The following is a 15912-nucleotide window of genomic DNA, read 5'->3' on the forward strand; positions in this document are numbered from 1 at the left end:
CCCCATTATTATTGTGTTACTGTCAATTTCTTTTTTATGGCTGTTAGGAGCACCTCAATATATTAGGCAAATGCTATGTTGGGTGCATATATATTTACAATTGTTATATCTTCTTCTTGGATTGATCCCTTGATCATTATCTTGTGTCCTTCTTTGTCTCTTGTAACAGTCTTTATTTTAAAGTCTACTTTGTCTGATATGAGTACTGCTACTCCAGCTTTCTTTTGATTTCTCTTTGCATGGAATACCTTTTTCCATCCCCTCACTTTCAGTCTGTATGTGTCCCTAGGTCTGAAGTGGGTGTCTTATAGACAACATGTATATGGGTCTTGTTTTTGTATCCATTTAGCCAGTCTATGTCTTTTGGCTGGAACATTTAATCTGTTTAAGGTAATTGTTGATATGTATGTTCTTATTGCCATTTTGTTAATTGTTTTGGATTTGTTTTTGTAGGTCTTTTTTCTTCCCTTCCTCCTTTGTTCTCTTCTTTTGTGATTTGAGGACTAACCTTAGTGTTGTGTTTGGCTTCGTTTTTCTTTTTTGTGTGTGTATCTATTGTAGATTTTCAGCTTGTGGTTACCATGAGGTTTTGCTATAGCAGTCTATATATAAACAAGATTGTTTTTAAGTTGCTGGTCTTTTAATTTCAAATGCATTTCCAATATCCTGCATTTGTGCTCTCCTCTTCTCGCAGTTGCTGGTTTTGATATCATATTTGTGTGAAAATGATTTCCTACCTTTACGGTATATCTGTCTTTACCAGTGAGCTTCTCCGTTCATAATTTTCTTGTTTCTAATTGTGGCCTTTTCCTTTCTGCCTAGAGAAGTTCCTTTGGCATTTGTTGCAAAGCTGGTTGGGTACTGCTGAATTCTCTTAGCTTTTGCTTGTCTGTAAAGCTTTTGATTTATCTGTCAAATCTGAAGGAGAGCCTTGCTAGGTAGAGTATTCTTGGTTGTAGGTTCTTCCCTTTTATCACTTTAAATATTTCATGCACTGCCTTCTGGACTGCAGAGTTTCTGCTGAGAAATCAGCTGATGACCGTATGGGGATTCCCTGTATGTTTGTGCTTTTCCCTTGTTGCTTTTAATACTTTGTCTTTAATTTTTGTCAATTTGATTCCTATGTTTCTTGGCATGTTTCTCCTTGGGTTTATTCTGTCAGGGACTCTTTGCTTCCTGGACTTGGGTGACTGTTATTCTTCCCATGTTAGGAAAGTTTTCAGCTATTATCTCTTCAAATATTTTCTCAGGTCTTTTCTCTCTCTCTTTTCCTTCTGAGACCCCTATAATGCAAATATTGGTGCATTTAATGTTGTCCCAACGGCCTCTTAGACTGTCCTCATTTCTTTTCATTCTTTTATGTTTATTCTGTTCTTCAGCAGTGATTTCCACCATTCTGTCTTCCAGGTCACTTCTCCGTTCTTCTGCTTCAGTTATTCTGCTATTGATGCCTTCTAGTGTATTTTTCATTTCAGTTATTGTATTGTTCATCCCTGTTTGTTTGTTCTTTATATCTTCTAGTTCTTTGTTAGACATTTCTTGTATCTTCTCAATCTGTGCCTTCATTCTTTTTTGAGATCTTAGATCATCTTTACTTTCATAACTCTGAACCTGTTTCAGGTAGATTGCCTATCTCCACTTCACTTAGTTGCCCTTCTGGGGTTTTATCTTGTTCCTTCCTCTGGGACATATTCCTCTGCTGTCTCATTTTGTCTAACTTTCTGATTGCAGTTTCCATTCTGCAGGGTTGTATTTCTTCATGCTTCTGCTGTCTGCCCCCTGGTGGGAAGGACTGGTTCTTGTCCACCAGTGGGTGGAGCCGGGTCTGTTCCTCTGGTGGGCAGGGCCATATCAAGGGGTGTTTATCGGGCAGGTGTATGCTCAGGAAGACTTCAAGCAGCCTGTCTGCTGAAGGGTAGGGCTGTGTTCCTGCCCTGTTGGTTGTTTGGCCTGAGGCATCCCAGCACTGGAGCCTACAGGCTGTTGGGCGGGGACAGGTCTTGGTGAGAAGGGGTGGCCTCCAGGAGGGCTCATGCCAATGAGTACTCCCCAGAACTACTGCTGCCAGTGTCCTTGTCCCCACACTGTGCCACAGCCACCCTCACCTCCACAGGAGACCCTCCAATACTAGCAGGTAGGTCTGGCCCAGTCTCTTATGAGGTCACTGCTTTTTTCTGTGGGTCCTGGTGCTCACAAGACCCTGTGTGCACCCTCCAAGAGTAGTGTTCCTCTTTCCCCCAATCCTGTGGAATTCCTGAAATCTAACCCTGCTGGCCTTCAAAGCCAGATTCTCTGGGGGCTCCTCCTACCATTGCCAGACCTGCAGGCTGGGGTGCCTGACGTGGTGCTCAGAACTTTCACTCCTGTCAGAGAACTTCTGTGGTTTAATTATTTTCCAGTTTGTGGGTTGCCCACCCCCCCCCCACCCCAGGTATGGGATTTGATTTTATCGTGATTACACCCTTCCTACTGTCTTGCTGTGGCTTCTCCTTTATCTTTGGATGTAGGGTATCCTTTCTGGTAGGTTCCAGCATTCTTTTGTCAATGGTTGTTCAGCAGTTAGTTGTGATTTTGGTGTTTCTGTAAGAAGAGGTGAGCTCATGTCTTTCTACTTCACCATCTTGTCTCTGCCCACACTGGATCCTTCCTTCTTTCTTTAGTTCCTTCCTTCCTCAAAATAAATGACTCTGAATAATAAAAAATATATAGTTTATTATTTCTTTAAAATTTTATAAAATATTTCTGAAGAGAAATAATCTGAATTAAAATGATGCTGTCAAATATATGTCTTAACCTCCAAAGAATTCATGAGTTAGGGGTGTCAGTGCATGGAGTAAAGCATGATATAAGGTGACTATTTTTCTTGTCTTTGTCTGTAGCATACATGCTTGTATTATACACCCATGACTAGTAAATGAGCTTTTACAACTTTTATTAGAATCAAACCTTACAAATGAAAGATGTTTCGCATAGGAAAGCCATACAGACCTCCTATAATTTTGCTTCAGAGCCCATAGCTTAAGAATGATTTGGTGGGGACTTCCCTGGTGGTCCGGTGGTTAAGACTTCTTCACCTTCCAATGCAGGGGGTGTGGGTTCTATCCCTGGTCAGGGAGTTAGTTAAGATCCCACATGCCTCATGGCCTAAAAACCAAAATATAAAACAGAAGCAATATTGTAACAAATTCAGTAAAGACTTTAAAAATGGTCCACATCAAAAAATACATATATATTTTAAAAAAATTTTTTTTAATTATTTGGTGATTAAAATATTACTACAGAGCTTTAGAACACATTGCGCTTATATTTCACAAAAACTTTTTGTGCTTAAGAAAGATAAGGAAAATAAAGAAAGAGGACCATTGGATATTGTATTTTACATTAATAATTTTCCTCTCAATTGCTGAACACTTGATGGTGCTTTCAAGAACTCAATGGGTCAGCTCTTTATAGACTCTAAACACACTGGAAAATAATAACAAAGAGGGTACATTTAAAAAATTCAGGTGCTCAAGCATGCTTCTGAAAAACTATTCACATTACCCTAGATTTATTAAACCTCTTTAAATACTATTGGGAGTTGATGTTCTCACTCAAGGCATGACTATTTTTAACAATCTTGCTTTCCTGGCACACCAAATAGAGCAAGAAGTTTTCAGTAAGAAAGGTCCTAATGGAAAGCAGATTTTAACTAGGAAAGGGTTTGTGATTCACTGGAGAATAAACATTATTTGTAAATGCTCCGCTCAAGCTTCATTTAGTCAAACCTCTCTTTATTTGAAGTAGTTAAGTCCCTGTAATCAAAAAGTATAGACATGTGTCTGTGTGTAATAGTAGCATAGAGCTAGGAAATTACTTATTAAATTACTACTGGATAACAATAATACATACATACAATCTACCATCAGCAAAAGTTAAGCAATTACCTCTTTGATTCTCTACTTTTTTTAATCTAGATGATGAAAAAAAAAAAAATCTGTCCAGTCTGCTTCCTGAGACTCTCTGAGAGCTAACTGGATTGCTGTAGTGATGTTATTACATTATTTTATAAAAACTTATACTATGTTACTGTAAAAAGAACAAGTTCCTTTTGTGTGAAAATTTGACTTTACTGTTCTGGGAATCCAGTATTTCATTTTACAACAGTCCATTGCTGATGAAATCAAAGTTATTGATTGACGTCTGTTTTAGACAATAATGGTCATCCAGAAACAAATTCCCTTTTCCTTGAATTTATAATTTACCCTTAATCCTGATCAGCTTTCTCACACATAGACCTAAGAGAGTTCTTATAAAAAAGGAAGAGTGTTAGGAAGGGAAAAGGAACACTTTTTGGGCTCTTAGTTTGTGTCACATGCTCTACTAATTATACAATTAAATTTCATTTGATTATCAAAAGTACTCCTCCTATGTTATCATGGGTTCATCGATAATGAAAATAAGAACTGACAGCCTTATAAAGTTAGCCTAATTAATTTAGTAAGCAGCAGTTTTACCATTTGAACTCAGGTCTGTCTGATTTACCCCTTTTCAAGTTATCACTCTTAAATAAACATTTAACAACTGGTGAAGGCAAAGCCTATTTCATTTTTCTGTATGAATGATGGCATGGAGAGAGGAGGTGGAAGTAAAGAATATATCACTTTTTAAAATGTAATTTGTCTATGAAGAATACCTGATGTACATATAATACTACTTTATCACTTATCATCAATAAACATTAGCTTGCATCATGCCTATTTGTCCTTCAGATGCTAAAATTAAACCATGGTAGGAGAATTTAATTATTAAAGACAGCTATCTTTAGATAGAAAAAGTAGAACCAAAATTTAAATGAATGATAGCCATAAGTGTAAAAGATCACCTAAAGAAAAAGAACTATATTTACTCTATTTTTTTGTTTGTAAATTAACAAATGATGTTCACAGTATGTGCTTCTTAGATTTTTATGCTTATGTTATTATCTGGACTTACTCCCTTTAAAATCATTGGTAAAATTTATCCCTTTATTCATTATTCGTTTTTTTTTTAATTTATTTATTTTTATTTATTTATGGCTGTGTTGGGTCTTCGTTTCTGTGCTAGGGCTTTCTCTAGTTGTGGCAAGCAGGGGCCACTCTTCATCGTGGTGCGCGGGCCTCTCACTATCGCGGCCACTCTTGTTGCGGAGCACAGGCTCCAGACGCGCAGGCTCAGTAGTTGTTGGCTCACGGGCCTAGTTGCTCCGCGGCATGTGGGATCCTCCCAGACCAGGGCTCGAACCCGCGTCCCCTGCATTGGCAGGCAGACTCCCAACCACTGCGCCACCAGGGAAGCCCTATTCATTATTTTTTAATATTTGCTATTGAGTGCCTACTGTCTACACTATCCCAGGTGTTAAGAGATATAGAAGCGACCAAAGCACAGCCTCTGCCATCAACTGGCTTATATTTAGAGTAATTACAAATACTGGAATGTCTATTTTATAAAGAGAATAATAGTACTTTGACTTACAGTAATTTAAGATTCTCATATGATTAACCATGGTCAGAATCACTTTATGTATTTATTTACTAGATGACTGAGAATTTTGTTGCTTTCTTTGGGACATTGGGTATGATGGGTTTCCCACAATCATTACTATTCATGGTAAAGCAAAGCTAAACAAATTTCGTGACTTAGGGCATTTCCTAGAACACTAAAGAAGGAGCCTTCTGTAATCATATCATAGCACTGTACTGGCTTTGGAAACTCACTCTCTGCGTTCAAATCCCAGCTCCACTGATTATTAGCTAGATATGGGATTTAGGGCAATTTAGTAGACCTCATGATTGTAGGTACTACACTGAAGTTAGCTATTATACTTATTCAATAGAAGTCGATAGAATTCAGTCCATTTTTTATTTCTAGAAACATTAAGCTTTGATTTGGATGCTCTTATTGAAATTAGTCTTTGTTTTGTTCTGAAAATTTTATCATCTTTCATGACTCAAATATAAGTTGTATAGTTACAAGAGAGAAGGGAAATGCTTTAAAATCAGCAATATGGTTTTAAAGATATGTGAAGTCTAAAGTTAATAAGACTTCAAAACAAATGATTCAGCCGAGTGATTAATGCTAATTTTGATCTGCTCTAACATTGAGATTTATTTACATATTTGTCAGCACCAGGGCATTATTATGGGTTGCATTATTCATTTGTGTAATTAAGAACATTGGCAGTGGAGGAAGGAGCTGCATTCAGGTCCTTTTTCTGCCACTTACTTGCTGTATGACCTCAGGAAGACAATTTAACCTCTTTGCCTCAATGTCCTCATGTATTACAATGGAGATAATAAATCCTATTTTATAGGCTTCATATGAGAATTCCAGTACATGCTTTTTAAGTGTTTATTACAGAAGTTAATACAGTAACATCAGCAGATAGTACTTCTGTTGTTATATTTGCTATTAAAGATATCTCCTTTGCAATATTTAAGGGGCATTTTTTTAAAATCATAAACCACATACAAGTCTGCAAGGAATAAAGACGAAGGAAAGTACAAAGGATGAAGAGTAATGAAGGCTGGTTAGAAATCCTGAATACAAGATGAAATTTGGTTTCGATACAGTAGTAGTCTACCATGAGCCCTCTCCTAGAAGGCCTCTTCCTCCTTAAAGCAAATGCTACTGAAATTAGACAAGGTCAATAGCATGGCTCCCTTTCAGAGAGGTCAAAAGTAAGACTTGAGACATTTTGGTACCCTTCACAACAGGACGCATGCTGATTTAGCTTACTTGTAGAACCATGAAGACTGTCAAAAAGTCTTTCTACCCTACCAAGAAATGCATTCCTTTGGGGTCACAAATGGGGTCATTTTCTCCAGAGAAAATAACCCTAACCCAACTGTAGGCTGAGCAGGTTTCCAGAAATAAATTATACCCAACACATGCTATTACATGCACCATTGTAAAGTTAAGGGCAGTTTTATGCCACTGCATAGCAAAATGATACACTCTTCCTTTAAAAAAGTTACATAAAATTTTGTATGTGATATCTAAAACTGAAATCGCAAAATTATTCTTTCACCAAGGAAACATCAGATAACAACACTTCTTATTTTGCTGCTTTTTCCCCCCACGTTACGGAAGCAACTGAGTTTCTCCTCATTTTAGTAACTCACCTATGTTGTTAGTAAATTTCATATCTACCATTTTAATTTCCTTTATTGTTTGTCATTCTTTTGCAAATATCATAAAAGTCCCTTTATAATACTGACCTGGAGTATCAATACCACCACCACTCTCCTTTTGATGTGGAATCCTGTTCTGCCTCTAAAGATAAGTATATCCCAGTCTTAGTAATAATGATTCATTTATCACCAGAATGTAATTCATGATAAATATCTTATTTTTCTCTTTTCCTTAAAAGTTAATCCTTACATAAACTACAGACAATTTTATTTCTTTCCTATTCTAAAATATTAAACATCTGGTTCAGCATATGCTCCATTGTACATTTGAGCAATTTATGTCTCCTTATGGCTAATATGAATTGCTTAACCCTGCTATTGTTTTTATTTTCCACTTTCAAAAGTATCCTGGCAAAGCCTATGTTTATGAAGTGGTACAAAATGTTTCAGACTGAGGAAGGAAAGTCTCTAAACAAATGCCCAAAGTGCATTGGTTACCTAACTCGATGACCCCCAAAGTGGTATTATATGAATTTTCAACAGTCTGAAATGTAAAAAATAATTCTTATTTTGCCAGTTGCTCAGGGTTTTTGCTTATCTATTTGATTTTGGCATGTAGCATTGACACGTTCACTTTAACATCTCCTGGGAAGTATTTATTTTTTATTAAGTATGCAATATTTGAACATTATTTAGCCTTGAATTTTCCTTCTCTTTTGTACTTTAAAATACATTTTCCTCATTTTAGAGAAGGTTTTCATAATGCCCCCCCCCCATTATGTCTTAGAGCATTTTATATGTGATAGTATTTATAATATCATTGTATTCTAGAATGCAAGATTTTTTAAAAATTTTTCTGAATTATGCCTATTAACATAATTCTGGAAAAAGATGGGTTTGCATAATTGTGTAATTATTAATATGCCCATTGTTTCCAATTATGATGAGATTTGAACAATTGTCAATATAGTTTACGAAAGGCAAAGCCAAATTTGTTATTGAGACAGCTACAGAAATGGAGAAAATACAGGCAGTCCCCCACCTATGAAAGAGTTATGTTTTCTTTCTATTTCATGAGATAGAGATTTACTCAGAGTCATTGCACAAACAAACCCATGAAAAGCCACAGTCTCCGCTGAGCCACAGTATTTAGAGCATTGGGAATGGGGACGGGATGAGTGAAAGGGGGACAACAGCAGAATGTTTCTCCATTTCTTCTGACACTGAATTGACCCTACCCAAAATTTGAAAAATAAGTAAAGCTGGCTTTCCATACTGCCTTATCTCTTTCTGACCTTTGCTTTTTTCCTGATGTAATTCTGCTTCCCACCTAAAATTCTTGAGATGCCTTTTCTTTAAAGCAGTTTCAGCTTCTAATTTCCTAACCCCACTTTTCTCTTGGTCAGCACACCTCAGTGCAGCTGGTATAGGGAAGCTACTAAGAAAAAAGGAACCGGCTCAAAGTATTCACACCAGCCCTGCATTCTCTCTGCTCTCCCCCAACCCCTACACACAATAGTGTTAACCCAAAAAGCAAATGACATAGGGCATTTTACACAGTGTAAGGTCCTGAAATGATGAGCTTAGATGGTATGGGTGGAGATATTTGGGGACACAAACTTTCAGTCCATCACAACCATCTATACCAACCATTCTATTGGAACGACTCAGATCAAGAAAGTAATGCTTAAATTTTAATTTTCAATTTCTATCATAACTAACTCTGGATGTAAATATAATTAGTAATGATGAAACAAATGCTGTGTTCTTTCTGTGCTGGTAACAACAGTTATGGAAGTGGCACAGTGAGGCCAAGCCAGCCCATGCCTCTGTCCTAGGACTGACGGCAACGGTGGTCACCATTAACTGAACACTTACTTCCCCCTGAGCACTTTACATGTCCTTTCCCCTATTTCACAAACGAGCAAACTGAGAGGCAAACTAACTTTCTTAATGTAACATATCTTATAATTTTTGAGCCAGATACAGAATCAAGTCTATATAGTGCTAAAACCCGTACTCTTAAACAGACAAACTTCAGACTTATACCAAAACAATGTTTGAAGAATTTCTCTCTGCATGAGAGGGTGAACTCCCGAGTGTGGTAGGTGAATCATCCTTGTGTCCCAGACTCTGTGCCAGAGTTCGTGCTAGTGCTAGTTGAACCAAACTGATGACTTTTTTACTCAGATCTATCATAGTGGTGGCTTTATTGAAAATTTTCTTTTCTCTTATTTTTCCTCACCAAAGCTAGATTAATCCACATCCCCAAACACTCCATTACAATAAGGTTTTCTTTTCAAGAGTTGTATCTTTAGCCCTATACAAATTTGTCATTTATTTTGACCTTTTTTAAATTGTGATAAAATATACATAATATAAAATTGAATAATATAAAATTGACTGTTTTAACCATTTTTAAGTGTACAGCTCAGTGGTATGAAGTTCTTTCACACTGTTGTTGTACAACCATCATCTTCCCAAACTGAAACTCCATATCCATCAAACAATAACTCCCCATTCCCTCTCTCCACAGCCCCTGGAAACCACCATTCTACTTTCTATCTCTATCAGTTTGATTACTGTAGGTATCTCATATAAGTGGAATCATGCAGTATTTGTCCTTCGGTGTCTGACTTATTTCACTCAGCAAGGTCCATCCATGTTATAGCATGTGTTAGCATTTTTATCCTTCTTAAGCCTGAATTCATTGTATGTATGTGCTACATATTGTTTATCCATTTATCCTATAATTTATTGACTAATGTAGCTGTCCAATGTGGAATTTTTTGCCGTTTCCTAACTTAAGATGCAAATATAGAAACGCAATGAGTTTGTGACTTCTAGGACAGCTATCCTTTTATGTCATAAACTCTAAAATTAATCACAGAACGCTAGTTGAGTATAGGCAATCAGCAAAAGAAATAGATGAGTTTAAGATAATTAGGGTGTCTGAGTCATAAATATGCCATGTTTTAACTGCTCCGACTAGAATTAGCCAGTCTTCATTCTGATTATCTGATGTTTTTACACATCAACTTTTCTTTAGAAGATTTGAGAAGCCAGCGGTATTTTTAAATTGCCATTTCTCTAAAAATAAATAGAGGACTGTTGATTCAAAATAGGAATGCAAATTTATAACCTTCAACTCTTTTAATACTACCATTTAACTTCTAATCTGTGTATTATGAAATATTGTTCAAGAATTACTGGATGAACCTTAAATCAATAAGAAAGAAATTATCTATTCATCCCTTCATGTTTTCAACAAACGTTTCTTATGTGCTTACTATTTTTACAGCTAGCATTTACTGAATGCAAGATACACACACATATGTTTATATCTGTATATATCTTCTAATAGACAAGCATTATCACCATTTTTACAGATGAGGAAGCTGAGGGTCAGAAAGGTAAAGTGATTTTCACAGCTAGTAAGTGGCAGAGTTGGAATTCTAGATGCAGGGCTGTTGCTGTCTGCCACCTAACACTGTCCCGCCTCTACATGCCATGCATGGTGTTATATGCAGGACAAGACACCATCTCCACCCTGGAGTAATTCACATTATAGTAGAATTGGTGAACATTCTAAAATTCATCATAATAGTACGATAAGAAATACTTGGAATCCAGCTGGACACGACTTGACTTAACATCGCCTGAAAAATTTACAGAATAAAGGGCAGTCCATCTTGACCTTGCATGACTTGCTTCCATGCTGGCTTTCCACTTTGATTGCTAAAGAATTTACTTAAGCACATGGTATGGTTGGTTAGGGTTGAGGCTGTAATGAGATCATGAAGGTCAAGTTCAAGTGTTTGTTTGAAGTTCATCTCTAGCCAGTGGAAAACCACTTTTTTAATGTTATTTTTTCTGCCTAAATCTCTCATTCTGTAGAAGCCTTAGTAACAATTTTTTAAAAAGATAAGCTTCAGAAAAATAATTTTTGTTAGCTTGTTAATGTTCTTGCATTATAGAAATGAGGCAAGATTTAAGTGTATGACCTTGGCTTTTGTTCAGAACCATCCAATCTCTCGGGTGATGCTCAACAGTATGATCCATAATAACCTCTCGTTGCTATTTTCTGACCTGTTGGGCGAGGCACTAAAGCCTGCTTCCCAAGGTCTGTGTTGCTTTAAGTTACCATAGTGAGGAAATTTCACAGTGCTGTCATGCTTTTGGTTAATACAGTTTTGTGTTTTGCTTGGGAAAGACAATTCTGATAGTGTCCTACTGATTCAGATGTTTTCTGACAGTAGCTGCCTACCAGGTTTGCCTTCATTGACTTTTCAATGTTCTGTTACAAATAACTTGCATGTACAATTTGATATTGAAGGGCATAGAAGGTTCCCCACTGTGCATGAAGTTGGAGCAGCTCTGAGTCACGGGGTGGTGAGTGCTTATTATCATTCTGAAATCACCCATTTGTCCTAGGCTGTTGCCATTACAGAGCTGCGTTTTCTCTGTCATTCTTTTTTCTTCTCCCTGTTTTATTCTTTCAGACATTCCAATGAGCCTCTTATTCTTTAAACTTCATTCTTAGAAATCCCCCATGATGAGTGAGACTTGAGATATAAAGTCATAGGTGTTTTCTTATTTTTTTGGACACCTGGAATCCACAGTATATTGAATTGCAAGTGCGTATTTTCTTTGTTAGTAATTTTAAAAGAAACCTTTTTTTCGATTCTTCTAAAACTGTGGATGGTTAGAAATGTCTGTTATAATCATAATAAAAATAACTATCAATCATTTAATGAATGCCTACCACTTGTCAAGCTCTGTGCATAGCAATTTTCACATGTTATCTATAATTTTGACAACTCTACAAGGTAGGTTATCAATCATTGCCCCATTTACAGATGAGGAAACTAAGACTCTGAGAGATCAAGTCACTTGCCCAAGATAATAATAATCACTTCTCTCTCTAATCATGCTTGACTTTTAGTATCTAAAATGATAGTAATTAGTAGTGTTTGGATTTGCAGAGCACTTCACAGTTTGCACAGCAGTTCACATACGGTACCTCTTTTAACCTCACAAAACTGGTATCTATACTTTCTATTTCGTCTTATTCTCTGTAAGACCATTTTGAAGCTCCAGATTCTGAAATGAATTATGAATTTCCTTGGGCTGAAATATCACCATTTGTTAAGTTAGCATCATTTGAAATAATAGCTTCATTTCTACCACTACTAGTTTATGTTTGTATTTTAGCAGCGGAGAAGGCAGTTGGAGAACTTGCCTGTTGATACCCTTGAAGAATTCGGGGGCTTATGCTTGCTTACCCAGACAATAGCTGCCTAAAGCAGAAGCATAATAGTGTTTTTGAGACCATAATTCTCTGCCCAAGAAATCTGTGTAAAAATTATATACATAGCTGCTATTTTTTACTGTCTCCTACCAAGATCCCAGCCTACGGCATCCTTGCCATTTAAAGACGTTCCAGTCTATGCAGACTGTTCCCATATCTTCATGTATACCAAAGCATCCTATTCATTCATATACATGAAGAGACATGGGGAAGAGGGAGAGGAAATAGACAAATGCACAGAGAGAGAAAGGACACCTTACAGTATTACACAAGGATAAGGTTACAGGAGAATCGATACTAAGTACATTTCTGTCTCATCACTAGTAGTTCCAAAACTCAACGACGTTAGATTCTCTGACATAACTTAGGGTGGAAAATACCAATTGGGTAATGGGAACGACAAATACAAAAGTTTAAATAGAAGAAAAAAATAAAACAATTAAAGCCACATGTTATCTCCCATCCCCCGTGGACCACAAAACCACTCTACTCATCATTTCAGAAAGTTCCCTATTCTTTCAAACAAACCCCAGAGCTTTGGCTTGAGAGTTTGACCCCACTTTTCCTGACCTAACCTCCTCCTACACTGAGTTTCTCCCTCTCATCTATATTCCCAGAGCGTCTACCACAGCACCCCTCGGATCTGCTGGATGGGAACAGAGTCAGCCATCAGTAGGGTAACCTTGCCACCTCCTCACCCCCATCATTCCAGAGAGCAGTCCAGCGCTTTGAGCACAATGCACAGCAGAGGATTCTACAGCACCAGACCCTGTGCTAGTTCTGAGGGTTATCCTCAAGCAACATTAGAAGAAAGGGAATGAAGAAGGTCGGGAAGGGAGGAATGAGAGAGAGGAAAAAGAGACGGACGGAGGGAAGGGGAAGGAAGGAAGGCGGAAGATATAAAAAACAATGTAATGATTTAATCTATCACGTAGTTTTTCATATAAAACAGTTTTTTCAGCAAAGACATTTATTTGAAAAAATAAATATTTCAGAGTCATTCAGAACTCACAATGGGGATGAGGGAAATGAGATTTATATAGGACTAGAAGTCAGATCTTAGATTTGTTTTCCCACTAATTTGGAAGTTTATTTTTCTTATTACTATTTCCACTTTTATTATAAGACAAGGTCTATTGTTCACTCCTTAGCTAACAAATTTTAGAAAGACTATTTTATATGTTTTTATAATGTAACAAAATAAGGAGGCAAAAGAATTTTATCTCCCAATCTACAAATTACTGCATTAAAATATTCCTAAATAATGCAAAATCCACCGTATAAATGTGTGAGGGTGAGTGTATTTTCTTTTTTGGTCTCTGGGAGACTGATATTATGCTCATTGATACCAGTGCTCCTAATAGGAACTAACTACTCCCCAAGGAAACACCATTTACTATTCATTCTCCTGCTCAGGCGCTCTGTAGCTTTACTTTCTCCTTTTTAAAATTTCTCAGCCCTGTCCTCATCAATCCTAAGAAAACTCTTGATTTTTCTATCACTTCTAGGCCTTGAGGGGTTGCATGCTACCATTCTCTACTGCTCTTCATACATTCCAACAACTAGAAACTCACGGATAGAGTGTTGATCATAAGACACATTGCTCTGCTTAATGATTGAGACTTGATTCCAATTCTTGCTATACTTGTGGGCAGACAATGTATTAAATAAAAAGCCGATGTTTTATTTTTCTTCCTATCTCTCTGCTACTCAAAAACAAATATCCCAGGAACAATAGTTAGTTAGCAGTCACGGAAGGCAAGAAGATTAAACAGAAAAATAAACAATCTTGAGAAAAAGAAAATCAAGGATGATTTTTGAATATATATAATAGTACCTTGAAATGTATTATAATCACTTCCTAATTTCTAAATCAGATCTGACCAACACATACCCCAGTATCTATTGAAATCTATAGGTCAGTCAAATATTACACAATGAGAAAGGAATATTTATTAGTCTTTATGCATTTATAGGCGTAGAAGATGCTGTGTGAACTGGTTTGAATTTTTCGTCTGTTCGTTATCTTATGGTTTCAATTAGTAATGAGCAGAAAATTGAAAAAGATGGAAAAAAAAGAGGGAGAAGGGAAGAGGAAAAAGATCAAGGGTTGCAAAAATTACAAAAGAACAAAGTGATTATTCACAAGATGATAGAAAAAGAGATATTTCACAAAAACGAGTTGGATTATGGGTTGGAGGGAAAAGACCACACATACGCACAGCCACATACACACACACATCACCCTCACATGTGATCTACTGACCACACACAAAGATGTACACACATGCACAGACTCCGCCTCAGATGTATCATCCACACACACAAAAGCACAGACTACACACTTGCTCATTTGCTCACAAACACACACAGACACAACAGAGTTATGCTCCCATATCTCATAGTGGCTTCCCTTGGTCCTCAGTGCTCTGGGGGCAGGGATGGGGAGAGCGGGGCTCACAGTTGCCTAGGACTGGCCATGTGACCAGATCTGTAAAGCTCCACTATCTTTGCTATGCTGCACCTTTATATACTGCTGTACAGTATCATTCCAGAAAATCTTCAATTTAGTCTATATGCTTCAGATATCTTTTGGTTCCTAAAGCAAGTTCAGTGACCATCTAGCATGAGAAAGCAGAGTCAGTGCCAAGGAGTTATGAGCAATATTGCATTCCCTTGCATTAAATATTGTGGATTATACTTATCTAATGCTGAATTCATACAATGGGAATAATAACACTGGCCTAATGAGGAATAAGTGAAATAGCGTTTGTAACACACCTAATACAATGCCTGGTGCATAAAAGATGCTACAAAAAAAAAAAAAAAAAAAAACAATGGAGAAGGGCGAGGCGTCATTTTACCTTTGTTGATAAAGATTTCCAGCTGCTCTTGGTTTGGTTGATTTCCCTCATATAATCTACTAGCTTAGACCTTAAATAAAGGAATTGCATTTTCCAATCTGATCACCTTTTAGTGTCCTAAGAAATATTAATAAGGACTACTTAGTCCACATTAATCTGTCTCTGAAATCTGAATAAAACTTTAAAACTTTCAAAGGTAGTTCAGAAATACACACGAAGTAAGTGTTACTTATATATTTCCTCAGAGCAGTCAGTTGAGTATGATTTTAGATCATATATCCATGCACTGGAGAAACCCTTCTGCCATGACAAGCTGGTTAAATTGTGAGCTTCACCCCAGTTTATAAAAATAAACATGCTATTTTAAAATTAAGCATTTTTTTAAATTCTTTGAAATGTTAAGAAGAGGATAATGTTATAGATGCTGGTTAAAGGTAGTTGTATGGAATTAAAATCATATAGCTCATGACTATTTGTTCAGATGTCCCTTCTACAAAAATAGAGTTCTTATGTGTACTGAATTCTCATAGTTGACTTTAAATTCTGCTTCCTGTATTAAGTAGAAAAATAGAGTCATGGAACTGTG

General features: G+C 36.8%; 1 protein-coding gene and 1 long non-coding RNA gene across 6 annotated transcripts in view; one reads left to right on the forward strand and one right to left on the reverse strand.

Moving 5' to 3' along the window:
- SYT1 (synaptotagmin 1) overlaps nucleotides 1–15912 on the forward strand; it is a 538168-nt gene that overhangs the window by 184171 nt on the left and 338085 nt on the right. The gene's annotated exons all lie outside the window — the stretch shown is intronic.
- Nucleotides 2668–15912, reverse strand: part of LOC309609796 — a 289307-nt gene continuing 276062 nt past the window's right edge. For all 3 annotated transcript variants that reach the window (XR_014233579.1, XR_014233580.1, XR_014233581.1), the window contains exon 4: nucleotides 2668–3144. This is a non-coding gene — a long non-coding RNA (uncharacterized lncRNA). The remainder of the gene's footprint in view (nucleotides 3145–15912) is intronic.

The sequence above is a fragment of the Balaenoptera borealis genome, assembly GCF_965194805.1.
Source record: "Balaenoptera borealis genome assembly, chromosome: 13".
Lineage (NCBI taxonomy): Eukaryota > Metazoa > Chordata > Mammalia > Artiodactyla > Balaenopteridae > Balaenoptera > Balaenoptera borealis.